Here is a 19,752-nt window from a genome sequence, read left to right as displayed (position 1 = left end):
TGACAAATGCTTAAATGCTAATGCCAAAATACAAATATCAAGAGCTTAAAGGGGTTGTATCAAGTCCGCAAATTGCATTTAACAAGTAGACGAAGTTAACACAAGGCGCTTACTAATGAATTGTGATTGTCCATATTACTTCCTTTCCTGGCTTGTGTCATATCTAGTGTTGAGCGCGAATATTCAAATAGCAAATTTTTAGCTCGAATATCGCAACTTCAAGAATTTGCAAATATTTAGAATATAGTGCTATATATTCGTTATAGAGAATATTCATCATTTTTTCCCATCTATACACATGATTCCTCCCTGCTTCTTGCTTGTGGGACAATGAATCATAAAAAACAAATATATAGCACTATATCGAATATATTAGTTTTTTTGAATATTCATCTTTTTTTTTTTCAATCTGTACAGTTGTTCCACTTTGACATACTCCTCCCCTACAAGCGTCCTCGTCACCATGGGAACGCCTGGGGGTTAGAATATACAATCAGATCTGAGTTTTCACGATCTCACTGATATCCTGAAAACTCAGATCCCAGTGAGATAGTGAAAACTCAGATCCGATGGTATATTCTAACCCCCAGGCGCTCCCATGGTGATGGGGATGCTTGCCTGGGGGTTAAAATACACCATCGGATCTGAGTTTTCACGATCTCAGTGAGATCGTGAAAACTCAGATCCGACTGTATATTCTAACCCCCAGACATTCCCATGGTGATGGGGACGCTTGTCGGGGAGGAGTATGCCAAAGTGGAAAAACTGTACAGATTGAAAAAAAAATAAAGATTAATATTCTAAAAACAAATATATTCGATATAGTGCTATATATTAGTTTTTTAGAATATTCATAATATTCTAAAACAAAAATATATAGCAATATAGCGAATATTCGAAAAAACAAATGTAGAGCAATTTAGCTAATATAGTGGGATAATCTTCTCTGTTTAATAGTTATCATTTTTTTGTCATCTGAAGTTCAGATTGGAAAAAAATTACGACTATAAAAAAAAAGATTATAGCACTATATTAGCTAAATTGCTTTATATTCGTTAGTTTTATTTTTTAATATTCGCTATTTTGCTATATATTCTTGTTGTAGAATATTACGAATATTCTGAAAAACAAATATAGCACTATATTAGCTATATTACTCTATATATTTGTTTTTTACAATATTCATCATTTTTTTTTCCATCTGAAGTCATGATTCCTCCCTGCTTACGTAACTTAAGCAGGGAGGAATCATGACTTCAGATGGAAAAATTAAAATGGTGACTATAACTTAATTCATAATTGCAAAATATCTTGGACAACCACTTTAAGCTTTTGATCATTTCCACATACCAAAACCCACCCAAATAAAGTAAGGTCCTAATTGGCCTGCAGAAAGGATCATAACCCCACTGAATACTTCAAACAAATAAAGGGACAGCAATCCATGTCGTAATCGGCCACCAATATGCAAAAACACACAGTTACAGTTGCGAGAAAAAGTATGTGAACCCTTTGGAATGATATGGATTTGTGCACAAATTGGTCATAAAATGTGATCTGATCTTCATCTAAGTCACAACAATAGACAATCACAGTCTGCTTAAACTAATAACACACAAATAATTAAATGTTACCATGTTTTTATTGAACACACCATGTAAACATTCACAGTGCAGGTGGAAAAAGTATGTGAACCCCTAGACTAATGACATCTCCAAGAGCTAATTGGAGTTATGTGTCAGCCAAATAGAGTCCAATCAATGAGATGAGATTGGAGGTGTTGGTTACAGCTGCCCTGCCCTATAAAAACACACACACCAGTTCTGGGTTTGCTTTTCACAAGAAGCAATGCCTGATGTGAATGATGCCTCGCACAAAGGAGCTCTCAGAAGACCTACGAATAAGAATTGTTGACTTGCATGAAGCTGGAAAGGGTTATAAAAGTTTCTCCAAAAAGCCTTGCTGTTCATCAGTCCACGGTAAGACAAATTGTCTATAAATGGAGAAAGTTCAGAACTCCATTTCATTCCACAGGGTTCACATACTTTTTCTTGCAACTGTATATATATTCACAGTTGCAGTAACGTTTCTGACCTTAGTTTTATGTCCCTTTTCAAACTGGTATGGTGCACTGGACAGCTGAGGTGGAACTGCGTTGAATACTTTTGCATTAAATGGAATTGTGACTACAAGGTTTTGCAGGCCAACATAAGTGGTTGTCCTCAGTAAGGCTCTAGAACTTGCTGGATTTAAAACTATATACTAAGATGTTTTTTTTTTTTAGAACAGTAAAGGGGATTTAACATCAAAAGATGACAACTTCAGAGAACAAATATCACTAGGACCTTAGATCAGCTACTACAGAACAGGCCCCCTGAAGTGAAGTAGAGTGTACTGTGCTCCAAAAGTAGCAGAGCGCTGGCTCAACTATTTCTATCAGTCCCATAGGGGTGAATTGAGATGTGTCCATGCATGCATGTTGCGCTCTCTATTCACTGCTATGCACTGCATGCTCACTCAGCTGTTTGCTAACCACCCATAGGAGTGAAATGAGAGTGCTCACACATGTACATGCTGCTCTCCTTCACTTAAGTGGGCCCATTCGGGAGAAAAGTGCAGGTTCTAGAGGTAGGACCAGCACCTATTTGACTTTGATGGCATAGTCTGTGATAAGACAACCCAGTTAACTGAAGTTCATAACAGTGGGAAGAGACGGATGTTAAATTTATCATGGATATTGGAGTCTGAACTGGAGTGTTAATTTTACTGTTTATGTCATTTTCCTGAATACTTACTGTTCGTCATTTCATTAAGTCTTCTCTTAAGGTGTGTTCCTCAACATGTAAATTCATGTTTCCATTCAAAAATTGCACTTGCTCTTTAGTCTTTGACTTCCAAACTTTTCCATTAATTTCAATATGTGGGACATGTAGCAGGAAATTTCAGATACTGAAGCCCTTTACTTTCTCCCTGCCGATGTCAGCTGAATATGAGTATACTACTAAGGGAAATAGTATGAGTATACTACTAAGGGAAAAAATTTTCTCGTTTGTTTATTTTTCTTCAATTTTTTTACTCTCCCCTTCTCCTTTCAAGCTCTTTAATGCAACGACAGCTATAGTAGTTAATACTAGAGTGACACTGATGTATATACTGTAGTTATGGGTAAACACATGGTTGACAGTGTTAAAAAACAGCCTGTTCAAAAACACACTGTGCCTCCGAATTTGTTATGTTTTGCGCTAAAGTATGTTTATTTGTGCACTAATAAATGGTAGAAAAACTGCAAGAGGTTTTTGGGAATAAAATAGAGGCCTAAATGGACGTCCTCTGGCTGAGAAAAACACTATATACTGGTACTGACACACCAAAATATGCAAAATTACAAACTTATAAACCGTAGAAGATTTGCAATAGTTATTTGAGAATAAAATACAAGCTGAAGTGTACACCCCCTGGCTGAGATCACACTATACACTGGTATTGACACACTAAAATATGCTAACTTGCGCACTTATAAACTGTGGAAAACTTGAAACAAGTTTTTAGAAATAAAATACAGGCTTAGGCCTCATGCACACGGCCGTGTTCCGCCTCCGAGAGCGGTCCGTGGTGACCCGACCGGGATTCCTGCTGACAGCAGGAGCGAAACGGCGTCATTGGTTGCTATGACGCCATGCGCTTCATGCCGCCGCTGCACTACAGTAATACACTTGTATGATCTATACGAGTGTATTACTGTAGTGCAGCGGCAGCATGAAGTGCACGGCGTCATAGCAACCAATGACGTCGTGCGCTCCTGCTGTCAGCAGGAATCCCGGCCGGGTTACCACGGACCGCTCTCGCCTGTGTGCATGAGGCCTTAATTGGATATTCCCTGGCTGCGACCAAAGTATCCATTGGTATTAATGCAGTAAAATATACTTGACAGCACACATTGCATTCCCTGGTCGCGACAAAGCTATGCACTTGTATTGACACACTTTACAATAGTATTAATGCAGTAAAATATGCTTAACTGTGCACTTATAAATGGTAGAAAAATTGCAACAGACCCAATTCAACATCCCCTGACTGCAAACACACTATATATGGTATTGATGCACTAAAATATGCTTAATTAATTATACTGTATATGCGGTAGTAGAATTGCAACAGGTTTCTAGAAAGAAAAAAAGCACAATCGCACAGCATTTGCAGAACAATATATGATGCCTATAAAATGCTTATGAACGGGAGAAGCTTTGCAACAGGTTCTTGGACCAAAAAGGGTGGCTCATGCACAGAAAAAAAGACTACTGTCTTTTTGAATAATTGTTGTGCTGTCGGTACACCATATGAAGCTATAGACAGCTCCAGCAGGTGCCCTTGCTGTAAAGCACTCAGTACACTAACTGCCCCTATGCTCTCCCTACTGATAAAACCTGATATCATACCTAGTAATTCAATCTACCTGACTAAATATATATTCTTCACAATCACTACACTGTCCCTGCAAGACCCTAAGATTGCTGGCTTGAGTCTCTAATTAGAATCTGTCAGAGACATGGCAGGCATCTGTGCTTCACAGCTAGCATAGACCCTAATAGACCAGCCTGCCCTGCTTCCCTCACTAGTATACTGAATTTGAAAAGTAGATTGGTGGACACTCTTTTGCACGATTTCTGAAGTAAATTTGCAAAACACAAAATTTGTTTGGAAGAAGAATTTTTTGTGAAATGTGATCAATCTCGTTAGTTTAGAATCTATTTGTTCATCATTACTACAGAGTAATACAAAAGTTTTTTTCAAAGCTGGTCATCTTGCTCCACTCATGCCAGGATGTCTCAAACCAAGATGAAAGGCAAGGAAGGAAACATCTATATTCACGCTTGTAGAGATGATGACTGTGACCGGGTTACAGTTCTACTATATCTGTAACAGGTCAGACAATGAGAATAATACCAGTTCCTGTTAGTGAATTATGAGGCAGAAAAGGTCAGCAGCACTATTGGCTTAGCTTTGAAGGGAAAGGCTCCACAAAAGTAGTGTAAGTCGGGATCTAAATGCACTATATATATATATATATATATATATATATATGGCTTGAGAAAGGCTCAGTTTTTGGAGCCGAAACGTTGCACCTTATGGTTGATTAAAGATTCACTTCACCTTCATCCTGCTGGAGTGCCGTCCTTTTTCTTGGATATATTGACTGGGGTAAGAAGTCTATTCCCCTGGAACGTGCACCCTTTTTCTCTCATTTGCAGTCTGTGCCGCCATTTTTCTTCTATATATATATATATATATTTATTTATTTATTTTTTATTGTTTGTAATTTGAAAATGTTAAAAATGATGTAAAAAATGACAATTACATAACATCTCACTCTCATAAGTACTTAACTGTTTGAAGTGCTCACATCTATCTTAATTTCCTCTATGGTGGGCAGCATATAGATTTTATTAAGGTGCACTTCCAATTAAAATATTATGTTGCCTGGTAAAATTCTATATTTTAAGGTTGAAAGTTGAAACAGACGCTCCATTAGTTGAACCCATTGCAATTCTTCAAAGAAGTAATTGATTAAAACCCAGTATATTATTCATGAGCAGGGCTTTCAGCAAGAATCATTTTCATTTAGACAACTTCTTTACAGGGGAAGCCAAAATCCATGCACAACATCAGCATCTTTATAAAGAAATAAACCTCTTGTAGTTAGCACATTAATGGTACCTGATAAATAAGTTACTTTATACTGGTTTGCTTGCCAGACTGTCAAAATGTTTTTTGTAAAGTATATATATCGGCATATAGTTGATTGGTTTATGCATTTAGTACTTTTTCTTAAAGGGAACCTATAAATGAGTTCATGTTGCCTGGACCCCAGGCATCACAGAATCTCAAAACAGAGTCACTCAAAATAGAAAGCTCAACAGGTCTCTTCCTTTAGGCAAGCAGGAAAAGACTTTTTAATCAAGCCAAGCAGTTGGGAGAAGTCACACACGGACTCTGTTCCCTCTCTGGACTCTGTTCCCAACTAGTTTTTTAAGCTATGTTTTCAATGAAAAAACATAGGGTTTCAGAGCAAAACACAAGTTTATCTCATGAAGGACCCTGCTGAAATTTCACGCTGGCCATGGTTTGGACAGCACAAACCCTTTAAAAATTGGGAAGGATATAAAATCTTTATCAATCAATTATTTCTAAAGGATAAATTACAAATGATCACTGTGTTTCTCAAAAACACTGGTAGATTAATTGGCCTTGGACAAAACTGTTGCTAGTTTGTGTATTTGACATAGATTGTAAGCCCCCCGGGGACTGGGAATGATGATCTCTATACGGCACTATGGAATATATTTACACTATATATGTGGCATGAAATGTATAAGAAGCAATTTGTCTGCTTCACATCACAGCATTTCTAGATTTTTATAAAGTGAAAGATCTCTGTTGACATGTATACACTAACATTTCCAGATTTTGCCTATAGTTTGGTGTGATGTATTTGTATGTTCTTAAACTTGAGTTGTGCAATCTCAGAAATTGGTTTGTTGCATGCCAGGTTTTGCATGATGCAGCAATCACTTCTTCCTCTACTTCCCGTTTTTTCCTCCTCCTTTTCTAAACTAACAGCAACTAACAGATAATTACATTTTGTGAGACCAAGATGACTGCCTACTCACTGAAGAATTACATTACATCATCATGTAGAAGTCTATGGAGAGAGTAAGGGGTGGAGCAACAAGCAACAGAGTGAGAAGGAGAGACAAAGGCATGGTCCAGCAGCTAATAGTGTTATATCTCACCACAAGTGGGTGTACACTACTTAGTACTTCTCTATAATGGCCTAAATGCTTCCACTGGGTGATTCTGAGTGAGGACAAGAGAAGAAGTTGAATCTGCTCTCTTCATGTGTATTCTATGGGGAAAGCATCATAGCAGCTAGTCTAGACTCACCAGCTCAGGGAAAACTGAGAATTATAGATGCAGCCTGCAGAGGGGAAAGCTGCTAATAATGGAAGATACAAGTCGCATAATGGTCAGATATGGTGTTATCATTTAAGTATGCACATACGGCAGCTTGTTCTGAAAAGCTATTGGAATATTGTAGGTCACACTCCAATACGTGTGAATTCATTTTCTGTCACTGTTTTAAAAAGCATCAACTATCATTCCTCCACCATGTCGTAAACAGGCTGTCTGTGCAGTGCCACTAAGTGTTGGTGTATTTTTATGGCTGTACAGTATCTGTTACATAATTATCGCATTGTTTGTGGTGCTTGTTTTGTAGGCATATTACAGAACAGGAGTAGCTGTCCAGAAATCAGCACTGACTGAGTGTACTGTGTTCCTGTATACTTATTGTCAGCGCTGATCCCTGGCAGCCTCGTTCTTCTATTTCTTCCTAGTGCTGACCCTGGATATGCTAGGAAGACAGAGGGGAGGGCTGCTGCCAGCAAATATCAAATATACATCTAAACTAGTTTTAAACATGTAGAGAGGCAGGGCTTCAGTACATAAGTAGAGGTTTGGGGAGAGAAGGAGAGGCAGGCATCTTTAAGGTAGTAGTCTTCAGTGTTCAGTAAATGCTGAAGATTGAATTTCCTTAGTAACACTCAGTGTTGTGAAGGGGAGACTTTACATTCAGTTTTCTAATAGAAGTAAACTTACTTCCCTAATAAAGTATATTACAAAAACATGTATAAACACTGTCTGTACAGATTAAAAACATCCAATGACAGTATATTGACAAATGCATTCAAATTTATTATTTTAGCATTTTGGGCATCTTTGCCAACCTGCATTCCTTTCCACCATGAATGATATTATATATATATACAGTTGCAAAAAAAAGTATGTGAACCCTTTGGAATTATAAGGATTTCTGCACAAATTGGTCATAAAATGTGATCTGATCTTCATCTAATTCACAAAAGACAATCACAGTCTGCTTAAACTAATAACACACAAAAAATTAAATGTTACCATGTTTTTATTGAACATACCATGTAAACATTCACAGTACAGGTGGAAAAAGTATGTGAACCCCTAGACTAATGACATCTCCAAGAGCTAATTGGAGTGAGGTGTCAGCCAACTGGAGTCCAATCAATGAGATGAGATTGGAGGTGTTGGTTACAGCTGCCCTGCCCTATAAAAACACACACCAGTTCTGGGTTTGCTTTTCACAAGAAGTATTGCCTGATGTGAATGATGCATCGCACAAAAGAGCTCTCAGAAGACCTTCGATTAAGAATTGTTGACTTGCATAAAGCTGGAAAGGGTTATAAAAGTATCTCCAAAAGCCTCGGTAAGACAAATTGTCTATAAATGGAGAAATTTCAGCACTGCTGCTACTCTCCCTAGGAGTGGCCGTCCTGTAAAGATGACTTCAAGAGCACAGCACAGACTGCTCAATAAGGTGAAGAAGAATCCTAGAGTGTCAGCTAAAGACTTACAAAAGTCTCTGGCATATGCTAACATCCCTGTTAGCGAATCTACAATACGTAAAACACTAAACAAGAATGGATTTCATGGGAAGATACCACCGAGGAAGCCACTGCTGTCCAAAAAAAAAAACATTGCTGCACGTTTCACATTTACATTTTGCACAACAGCACCTGGATGTTCCACAGCAGTACTGGCAAAATATTCTATGGACAGATGCTTTGCTGCGTCTAGGCCTGGACGGATTGCTATCATCGAAGGAAAAATGAATTCCCAAGTTTATCAAGACATTTTGCAGGAGAACTTAAGGCCATCTGTCCACCAGCTGAAGCTCAACAGAATATGGGTGTTGCAACAGGACAACGACACAAAGCATAGAAGTAAATCAACAACAGAATGGCTTAAACAGAAGAAAATATGCCTTCTGGAGTGGCCCAGTCAGAGTCCTGACCTCAACCCGATTGAGATGCTGTGCTGCATGACCTCAAGAAAGCGATTCACACCAGACATCCCAAGAATATTGCTGAACTGAAATAGTTCTGTAAATAGGAATGGTCAAGAATTACTCCTGACCGTTGTGCACGTCTGATCTGCAACTTCAGGAAACGTTTGGTTGAAGTTATTGCTGCCAAAGGAGGTTCAACCAGTTATTAAATCCAAGGGTTCACATACTTTTTCCACCTGCACTGTGAATGTTTACATGGCGTGTTCAATAAAAACATGGTAACATTTAATTCTCTGTGTGTTATTAGTTTAAGCAGACTGTGATTGTCTATTGTTGTGACTTAGATGAAGATCAGATCACATTTTATGACCAATTTGCGCAGAAATCCATATTATTCCAAAGGGTTCACATACTTTTTCTTGCAACTGTATATATATATATATATATATATATATATACCGTGTATATCATATATCATATGAATTAATAGTGTTAAGTTGCTTGCATGGAGTTGTCTGATCTTACAGTTTTATTACTCAAGAGTAATGGCTAGCACACACATAGCTTTGTGCTGCTGAGTCTCTGATATTATTCTGTCAGTTGCTGTCATTTTACTTTTACATTTGGAGATGTTTTGGCAGTTTTTCCTGGTTTGATGCTATATTGCCACCATGAAATCATCAAATGCATGGGAATGCCCAGCCAAAAACAATAAAGTGCTTAGCAGCCTAATGCGCACATCAGCATACAGTAACTGGAGGAACCATTTCCCTGCAGCAGGTTACACTCTAACACAAGCTGTTTTTATGTTTTAAGCTGGTAAGGCTAATGGGCCTATATGGAAAACTATCTGTAAAGAATAAATCAAGGCAACTGGACTTACTGTAGATTTCTTGAAAACGTTTCACTCGTGAAACGTTTTCAAGAAATCTACAGTAAGTCCAGTTGCCTTGATTTATTCTTTAGAGATTTACCATGACCTGGATAAATGAGAACCTTCACAGATATATGGAAAACTGATACCTCTTGGCCAGTCCACGGTACTGAGAAGGACCATGTGACAATGCTAATGAATTAGCATTTTTTGGACTGTATTTTTTCTTTGCACTGTTGACTGGTTAACAAGAAACACTAATTAAAAGGGTTGTCCCGAGTTACCTGAAAAGGAGCCCCATGCCACTAAATGCCTTAAAGGGCATCCATCAGCAGATTTGTACCTATGAAAAAATGGCTAACCTGTTGCAAGTACACTTGGCATCTGAGGGCATCTATGTTGGTCCCATGTACATATGTTTCCATATTGCTGAGTATTAATATATGCAAATGAGCCTTTAGGAGCAACGGGACGTGGCTGTTACACCTAAAGGCTCTGCTCTCTTTGTAACTGCTGTGCCCTCTGCACTTTGATTGACAGAACTAGGCAGGAGTGATCACGTTTACCTGTGCAGCAGATTAATACAGAGCAGAACCTCTAGGTGTGATGGCAACACCCTCATTGCTCCTAGAAGCTCATTTGCATATATTAAAACATTATTTTTGTCGGCAATGCGGGCACATATGGACATGGGACCAACACAAATGCCTTTAACTGCCAAATGCACATTTAACACGTCAGCCAGTTTCATAGGTACAAATCTTCTGACAGATGCTCTTTCAAATAAATATATATTTTTTTAATTGTATATTCACTTCTTTCTCCTGCACCATACTTTGATTCTCTTCATGCTGTTTACATACAATGGTGGTGAAATCAGATCCATGGAAGCAAATGAAGGCCAAGAAGTCCAGGCTGATATTTTTTGTTCATACAACACATGAATTTTTTCCTGAAACCATCTGTTCCAGAAAGCCATGTTGTTCCCATCTTGTACAGATGAGGTTTATAATCAGTAAAATACACACATATGATCAAAAATCTAGAGAACTCTCTCAGGACAGAGAAGAGATAAATAAGGAAAACCATGTCTGACAGAGAGCTTCATGTAACCCATTGTATTTGCTCACTATACCATCCACTTCTTACAAGCTACGGGTAAGGCTTTTATATAACATACAGAATAGTAACTAATTAAAAATTAAACCTAATGTAGTGCATTGGAAAAATGCTGTGCTGGACAAAGTGCAATTAATACATGGTGGATGGATCAAGAATGTCAACCAAAGAAGTCAGTTATGCTATGCTTTTATCAAAATGGCTCTTAGAAGACACTTTGCTGGTGAATGGATGTTATGGCACCCAATACTTTTTTACTCTGGTCACCATTGTACTTGGAAATCGATCTTCTGATGGACAAAGTGAGGTTTCAAGGGGATTGTACTGTAGAACATCCAACTTATTTTCCCACTTACTGACTTGGTCTGTTCTTCTAATAAGCAGATTATATTTAACACACTGTAAGCCTCTGTTCAGACTAATGTCATAGCTTCAGTTTTTAACAAAGACATGACAGCTTTTCCAATGGTAAATCATGATGGACCACTGAAAGTCAGGGTTAAAGGGGTTTTCGAGGAGTACAGTGTCGATGACCTATCCTCAGGATAGGTCATCATCATCTGATTGGTGCGGGTCTGACTTCTGGCATCACGCTAATCAGCTGTTTGAAGAGGCCAGGTTCCTGTGAGTGCTACGGCATCTTTCTAGGTCAGTGACATCAGGTTCCTTGGTCACAAGGCCTAGACGCAGCTTAGTCAAATCTAAGTGAATGGGCTGGGACCGCAATATCAAGCACAGTTGTGCTTGGTATGCTTTGAGGATGCTTCAGCACTCACCAGAGCACTGTAGGCTCTTCGAACAGGTGATTGGCATGGGGTGCTAGGAATTAAACCCCCACCCATCAGATAATGATGACTTATCCTGAGGATAGACACTGGCACTTCATTTATTCATACATTTCTATACTTACCTTTGATGGTCTTATACTATTTACTTACTTATTCCCCTCCTCTATTCATCTGAGCATTCTTGTGTACTTTCAATGGCATTTGATATTCTACTATATGTGATCCGCAATAGGTCGTATTATGATAGTCCTCTAAGTACCTCTTGGCTTATTTGAACTTACATAAGTACAATTCTATACTTACCTAGATATTTGTCTTTTTCACTAATCATGTAATAGTTATTGTACCTTCCATAAGTACTGCTTGATGTTTTTCTAGTCTATGTATGTTATGTAAATTATTTTACAGATACTCTGTTGATCTCTGTACTTACCTATGATTTTATCTGTACATGTTACAGGCTTTGAACAAGGTCCAAGTTATGGGACTGAAACACTAGTGTCGGCCTTTTTGTATATATTTTGGAGGACCTTTAATAAAGACTAAATTTAATAGAGTGCTATGGTGTTTGATTACTCCTACCATTGAGCAACAGACAATCTACCTGAGGTGCCGACCAGTTTTTGCATTATCCTGAGTATAGCTCATCAATATTTTTCTCCTGGAAACCTTCCTTAAAGGGAACCTGTCATGTTCAACATGGAGTCTGAGCTGAAGGTAGCATGTTATAGAGCAGGAGGAGCTGAGAAGATTAATATATAGTTTTATTGGAAAAGATTTAATAAAACCTGTAATTTATTCATTTATATCTCTGCTCATTCTGAGCTTTGAATTTTGAAGTCCAGGAGGCGGTGCTATCCGTGATTAACAGCCTTCCCTCTATGACTGTGTATACAGAGATAGCTGTCAATCACTGATAGGACCGCCTCCTGGGCTTCAAAGCACAGAATGAGCAGAGATATAAATGAAGGAAATAAATTATACTGAATCTTTTCCCACAAAACTATATATATATATATATATATATATATATATATAAATGTATGTATATCAATCTGCTCAGCTCCTCCTGCTCTATAACATGGTGCCTGCAGATTATTTAGCATTTTATGGTGACAAGTTCTTTTTAAAGCATTTTTGGCAGCTTGAATAGCACTAATGACTAAGCTACTCTTTCAATAATATTTGAAAACCCACTGAAAGCACAGCTTTGAATGGAAGCAAGACATCATTGAAACTGCTACAATAATTTAATTTTCTACTTTGCAAAGCATATTACAGACCATTTTGGAAACAGTGACCAAGATGGTCTCTGCTGCTCGTTTATTGCTGAAACATGGCATTAAGTTTAATTACTTAGATATAATTACTTAGATATGCTTTGCCAATTTCAACCTTCTTGTACAGCAAGAATTGAGGGAAGAAACATAAAATAAATCAGTAAAGAAATACTCAAGAAATTAAAATCAATTTCCATCCAAAGTGTTCTTTGTAGTTTAGGTTGATGAATTCAATTCATTTCACTTTGTCTTATTTTTCTTGTGGCCGCCAGTGCTCAGTTTATTTCTTGTCACAAATAGGCAATAAATGGTTATTTCTTAATTTTACTTCTCTGTAACGACTAAATCCAGCATTTTACAACACAATGACTTTGAAGTTATGAAGTTATACACTTAATTTTTAAAAGCAATAATATAACAAAGGGTTTATATTTTTTTGCCCACTGAAGTACATCTAAGCTTCTAACGTCGTGTCTATTAACCTCTTCCTGACACTTCATTTTTTTTTTTTCATTTTCTGGCCTTCCGGAAGCCATAACCTTTTTTTTTCCCCCATTCACCTAGCCAAATGGGGGCTTAGTTTTTGTAGGTCAAGTTGTACTTATTCCACTATTTTTTATTGCATACAATGGACTGTGAAACTGGAAATAAAATTCTAAATGGGGTGGAATTGAAAAAAAACAAACAATTACGCCATAATTATGGCAGTTAAGTTTTTACAGTGTTCTCTATGCACTAAAAATGACGTTAACTTCATTGTACAGGTCAGTACGATTACAGCGAGGCCACATTTATATGGTTTTTCTTGAGCTTTAATACATTAAAAAAATAAAAACTTTTTTCTTTGCATCGTCATATTACAATCCCTAGAACTTTTTTTGTATTTAAGTCTACAGACCTGTGTGAAGGCTTATTTTATGTGGGATGATCTGTAGTTTTCATTGATATCATATTATGATGTGAACAACTTTTTCAGGTGATGTGACCAAAAAAAAAGCAAATTAGCCATTTTTTTCCCATTACGACATTATCCATACAGGATAGACACTTCTATATATTTTAAGAGTACAGGCATTTTGAGATGCGGCGAAGACTGTTATTTTATAAAAAAAAAAATTATGTTTATTTTTATTTTTAAAATAGAGAAAGGTTATGATTGGAATATTTTTTTATATATATGTTATATTATATATTATATTTTTATTTTTACCAGACTGTGCAGGATACAAGAACATGGTGTGCTGTGTTTTTGAATCCTTTTATTTTCTAACATATATGTCAAATGGAGGCATAAAACGTGACGTTAACCCACCTTTACACAGACACTCCTCTTAATCATTGAAGTCGGGTGATTCGTTCAGTCCCCTTGATGCAGGTGTATAAAATTAAGCCCCAGCCATGCAGTCTGCCTTTATAGAAAGCATAAATGGGTCATTCTAAAAAGCTCACTGACTTTGCAGGTGGTACTGTAATAGGATGTCACTGCTATATAAAGCCAGTTCATGTAATTTCTTCCTTCCTAAATATTTCACTGTATATCAACTGTAAGCGGTTTTACTGCAATGTGGAAGCGTTTGAGAACCACAAAGCAATCCAGCCAAGAATTGGCAGACCGCGTACAACTGACAGATCAGGGTTGCCAAGTGCTGAGGCACACAGTGCATACAAGTCGCCAATGTTCTGCTGACTCAATCACTTTAATGATGCTTCTAAATTTGTGGGAACAGTTTTACATAGGCCCTTTTCTGTTCCAGCATGACTGTGGCCCATATAGACATGGCTGGGTGAGTTTGGTGTGGAATAATCTGACTGGCCTGCACAGAGCCCTGACCTCAACCTCGTCTTATACCTTTGGGATAAACTAGAATGGAGATTGTGAGCCCGGCCTCTCCTCCAACATGAGTCTGACCTCACAAATGCTCTTCTGGATAAACGGGCACAAATCCCATAGAAAACCTTCTCAGAAGAGGGAAAGGTGCTTTTGCTTCAAAGGGGGCCACATTCATATTAATTGCCTGGAATGGGATGTCTTACAAGAATCTGTAGGTATAAGGTGTAGGTGTCTCAATACTCGCATTCATATTCTGTAGGTATGATACATATTTATGTATCTTTCATGTCCATGGAGATGTCATATTTAAATGGGTTGTCTGGGTTCAGAATGTTGATGACCTATCTTCAGGCTCAGATTGGTGGAGGTCTGACTCTCTGCACCACTGCTGATCAACTGTTTGAAGGGACTACAACACTGGTACGAGCACTGCAGCATCTGTATTGCTTACAAATCAGTCTACCTGTACACTGTCTACTTCAAGTAAGGGGATATAGCTTTATTTTTCAATGGAAAAAGTCAAATTTTCCTACAATTGGAGGCAGCCAATCCTGCTCATATTCTAGGCCATTCCTGGAGCACCCCTTTAACATGGAGATTTTTTTATTTAATAAAACTTATAACGTGATCTTTTGATTGCTTCTAAAATAGTATTATACTGTCAGTGCTATACTGAAAGGCACCATCAGTGTGTGCCAGAGAGGGGCAGCCTGATGGGGCATACACTGCAAGCAAGCCTGAGGCCTTCATTAGACCCCCTGCTGCCATGACAAGACATTGGTACCCCGAGATCTCATTTGTGAAGGTGCCGATGCCTGACATAGGCAGCTCCCTCCCTCTAAATTGCTTAAATGCCCATAGTTGCTGTTATCAGCAGAATCTAAAGGATTAAATAGTCCAAATCTGGGCTTTTACCAGTCCTAGCCGTTAGAGGAGGATCTTGGCTTTCAATTGCTTTCTCTGTAACAAGGCAGCGGCATAGCCTAAGGCCCGTTAGTGACCACTGCAAAAAAGCTTATTGGCGGTCACTAATGGTCGCTAATATCCCTCCTGGACATGATTTTGAAATCTACAAGACAAACATTTCCAGGGCCACATTAAAGACATAACAGATTCCCATTGAAGTACAATGGACAGTGAAATAAATGTCGTTTTCCCATGGATTTTGACTTGGAATATACACCCAAATCTGCATGGAAAATTCACCATATGGACATGCCCTTACCCCAGGTTTCTCAACAGATTACATCTGCTCACTGGAGGATCCCAGGAGGAGGATATCAGCTTATTGCAAGAGACCCTTCTAACTAGTAGGCCTGTCCAAAGCTGATATAAAATATTAAAATATTTCTATTTAAAGAGGACCGGTAGTCTAACCTGACATGTCTATTCCCCTTGTGATAACAATTCTAGAACTTCTATTATTACGAATACGACTACATGATGTGTTGCTCCTTCATTATTCCTGCTAGAAGTTATAAACAAATTACTAGCAGTTTGCAATGAAGGTTCAGCTCGGTGTCACCCTGTTGTGGTGTGTCCCTGCTCAGTCTGACATTGGCAGCGCTGGTTGCATAATGTCAGACACTGCAGGGACACACCCCAACTGGTAACACTCATCTGGAACTTCATTGCTAGTGATGCATTCATAATTCTATGGATAATAAACGAATGGGACAACATGGAGTCATAAGAGTAGATACTCCAGAATTGTTGCTATATTACATGAGGAATGCAAATACATGAGGAGAGATAACGGGTCATCTTTAAAGGGGTGTTCCAGTCAAACACATTGATTACCTGGCTGTTTCCATCACTCCCATAAAGTCAGTGGAGAAACTCATGCCTCACCACAAGTTAAACGCCCCCTTGCTGTGATCATGTGCGGGAACGGATTGCCGATTGACCCCAATCTTGCTTTGGTCTTGATTTGCAATAAAAAACGCCAAACCGTTTAGCGTGTTTTGCTAGGTAAATCAAAGGAGCCGGTGAAGCTCTTCTTTGTTATATAAAATTCTTATACATATTCATTCTCCACAGGAAAAATGGTATTGCCCATAATGATCCTCCTGAATCAGTTAGAAAATTGTAGGTTATGAGTCAGGCTTTTTATTTTAGTAATAACATGCTTTAAATAGAAGAAACTGTGGGTTCTGCCTTTCAGAATCCGATGACATATGGATGCGTGATCCCGATGTGTACAATTTATTACCGTAGCTGGTGAAGCAGGACACACTGGCACTAATTAAAGCATCTACCACACTGAGAACTTGACTATTTCAAATGCATAAGAAAAAATGCATAAGATACAGTGTTACAGAAATGTAACAAGTTCCTCAGGACTCACAAAGTTCTGAATGACAAATGTTGGGGTCTCACAAAATACTGAAGTCACATTTATCATGTGACACAATAGCCTAATTGGACATTTTTTTTTTTAAAGGAACACAGAGCAACTTGTCTAGGTACTGAGCATATTACACTTTATTTAAGGAATACATCAGCGTGATCAGCCCTATTTAACTAGGCATACAACCCAGTAGGGTTCATCATGCTGATTAAAACGATACCTTTATTATAAATCTTTGTGGTCCCATTACTGAAAAAACTTCAGTTTTATTTATATGCAAATGACCTAATTGGAGCACTGAAGAGCTGGCAGGAGCCCTGGAAGCACCAGTTTGTTACACCCCCTTGAGCTTCAGTCCCTCCCCCTCTTCTGGATTGGCAGGGCTAGTCTTCTAGTGCCTGCTGCTATTGTAGCGCTGGACCACTGAGAATGCCAAGACCTGTATTCTACTGCCCGTGGTGTATCTCCTGCTCTCAGCGCCTTGTCAGTGTTTCTCCTGCTGTACTCCAGGGAGCACAGATTCAAACTGAGCAAATGCCAGGACCTGCCAAGGCATGGAGACAGGGAACAGCTGTTCAACACTGTATAGGGACAGCTGTGTATTATAACTAGTGATGAGCGAAGTTATGAAAAATACTATTCAGCTGCATAACCAAATTTCACAAAATTAATATATACTCACCTCTCTGCGAGCAAATGGATGAGGTGAGTATGTTTTTTGTTTTGTTTTTTGCCACCGATTCATTACCATGAAGTGCAAGGAAATCAAACTTCACGGCGAATAATTTTTTTTCTAAAATGCGGATCAAAGTCAATTTGCTTGTTTTCGATTCACTCAACACTAATTATAACGCTCCCTCTATAGTGTAGAACAGCTGTTACTGGTCTCCCTGCCCTTGCAATAATGAGCACTGAATACTCATAGTAGTTCATCTAACTGTCATCTTGCTATACATCGCTCCCCCAATATAGGCTTACACAGGAACGGTATAGAGATCGCAGCCAGGCAGGGAACTATTAGGACTATATAGGATAGGAGAGAGGTGGTAAGGGCAGCAGCAGTCAGCCTAGGGAACGTCTCCACAGTTCAGTACATAGGAGACAGGGAACACTGCTAATGCACAGAATGGGCCACTTCAGAGATATTTTTTTAACAGAAATGTGCAATTTCAGTAATTAAAGTATATTACAAAAATGGTGAGTATCACTGCCCCTACTCATTAAAATAAAAAAAATAAAAAAAGACAGTTACACTTTTGAAGAGAAGCTGTCTGTTCCTTGACACATGTGCTGCCAGAAGTCCGCCCGGCCCCATTCACTACAATGGATTTGGCAGTTGATCAATCTGAAAGCTGTGCGAGGGAGGGCATAGGGAGCAGTCTGTGTGGAGGGAAGGGCAATCTGTGTGAAGAGGAGAGAAACATGTGTGGAGGGGACTATACGGAGAAATCTGCGGGAGAATGGGAATCGTGGGAGGCAGAGACAACCAGGGATGGAAAAATTCTATGGCAGTCTAGGTCAGATGGAAAATATGGGAAAAGTGAAATTCAAAGCAGATGTTAACTGTGACAGGATTTATTAATAGCGCACCGTATGTGATCTGACTCGATGCCTATGATCAATGCCTGTGCTGAGCTGGTGTCTACCACTATATAGTCACTGTTATGTGGTATTTGTATAGTTCAGTATAGTATTGTTGTTATTTATTAATACTACAGCGATATCAGTCACTATGCAGTGGTAATGGTAGAGGTTCTGGTACTATTTTGGCTTTGTATATTAGCTTTGGTAATATTGTGCAGTATATTTTGTTGTAACTGTTGTGTGGTAATATTTGGTCCTGATAAAGCAGTATTATTTGATAACTACAGGTTTATGTACATGAAGAGAAGAACACAGCGCTTGGAAGCAGGTAAATGGCTGTGGAGAACCTAGAAGTGGTTTTGTCTCCCTCTCTTTTAGGTTCTTATTTATTATGTTCTTTTTTTTTTTCTGTATTCCAGCTTCAGTCTCTTACCTATGTCATAAAAAATGTTTTTGTTTTTTTTCCTGCACCTTCCTTTGCCACCACAATGGGGAGCATAGGAACCTACTGCATAATGTACAGTACATGCACTGAAATCAATAATAAAACTGTACACAGTCCATTTTTAGGAACGACATAGTAGCAGCTGCAGACATCCAGAATTTTATTATATACAAAATTTTATTATATATATATTCTGAATGTTGCACTTTTCTAGAACTTTTGTAGAACTTTTCTAGCACTATTCCTTGCTCATAGAGTTAAATGAATTAATCATCAGTATTCAGTTATCAATATAGATGACAAATGAAAAGGAAATAAACGATTCATTGTTCATGAAAAGCCATCAGAGAAGCTTATGGTTTTCTGCTGCATTGAGGTCAAGATAGTTGTAAAATAAAAGCATTTCCCTGTGTAAAGTGTTGTATTATCCAACCGGTGTGGTTGGATACAACTAAAATAATGATAAAGTACATGACAAGGATGTGAATAATTGATGCTTTGTCAAGTTTTCTGATTCTTGTTTCTTTTTTGTTTAAGATCTCAATACTTGAATCTTTAATTCTCTTCAGGGCTCAGGCACACGACTATACCATATGCGAGGAC

At 38.3% G+C, this 19,752-nt stretch overlaps 1 protein-coding gene across 1 annotated transcript in view; it reads right to left on the bottom strand.

Moving 5' to 3' along the window:
* Positions 1-19,752, bottom strand: part of GRIN2A (glutamate ionotropic receptor NMDA type subunit 2A) — an 858,974-nt gene that overhangs the window by 704,189 nt on the left and 135,033 nt on the right. The gene's annotated exons all lie outside the window — the stretch shown is intronic.

Source organism: Bufo bufo, chromosome 7, assembly GCF_905171765.1.
Source record: "Bufo bufo chromosome 7, aBufBuf1.1, whole genome shotgun sequence".
Classification (NCBI taxonomy): Eukaryota; Metazoa; Chordata; class Amphibia; order Anura; family Bufonidae; genus Bufo; species Bufo bufo.
The sequence above is the reverse complement of the archived record's forward strand: the minus strand, read 5'-3'. Positions and strand labels throughout refer to the sequence as shown.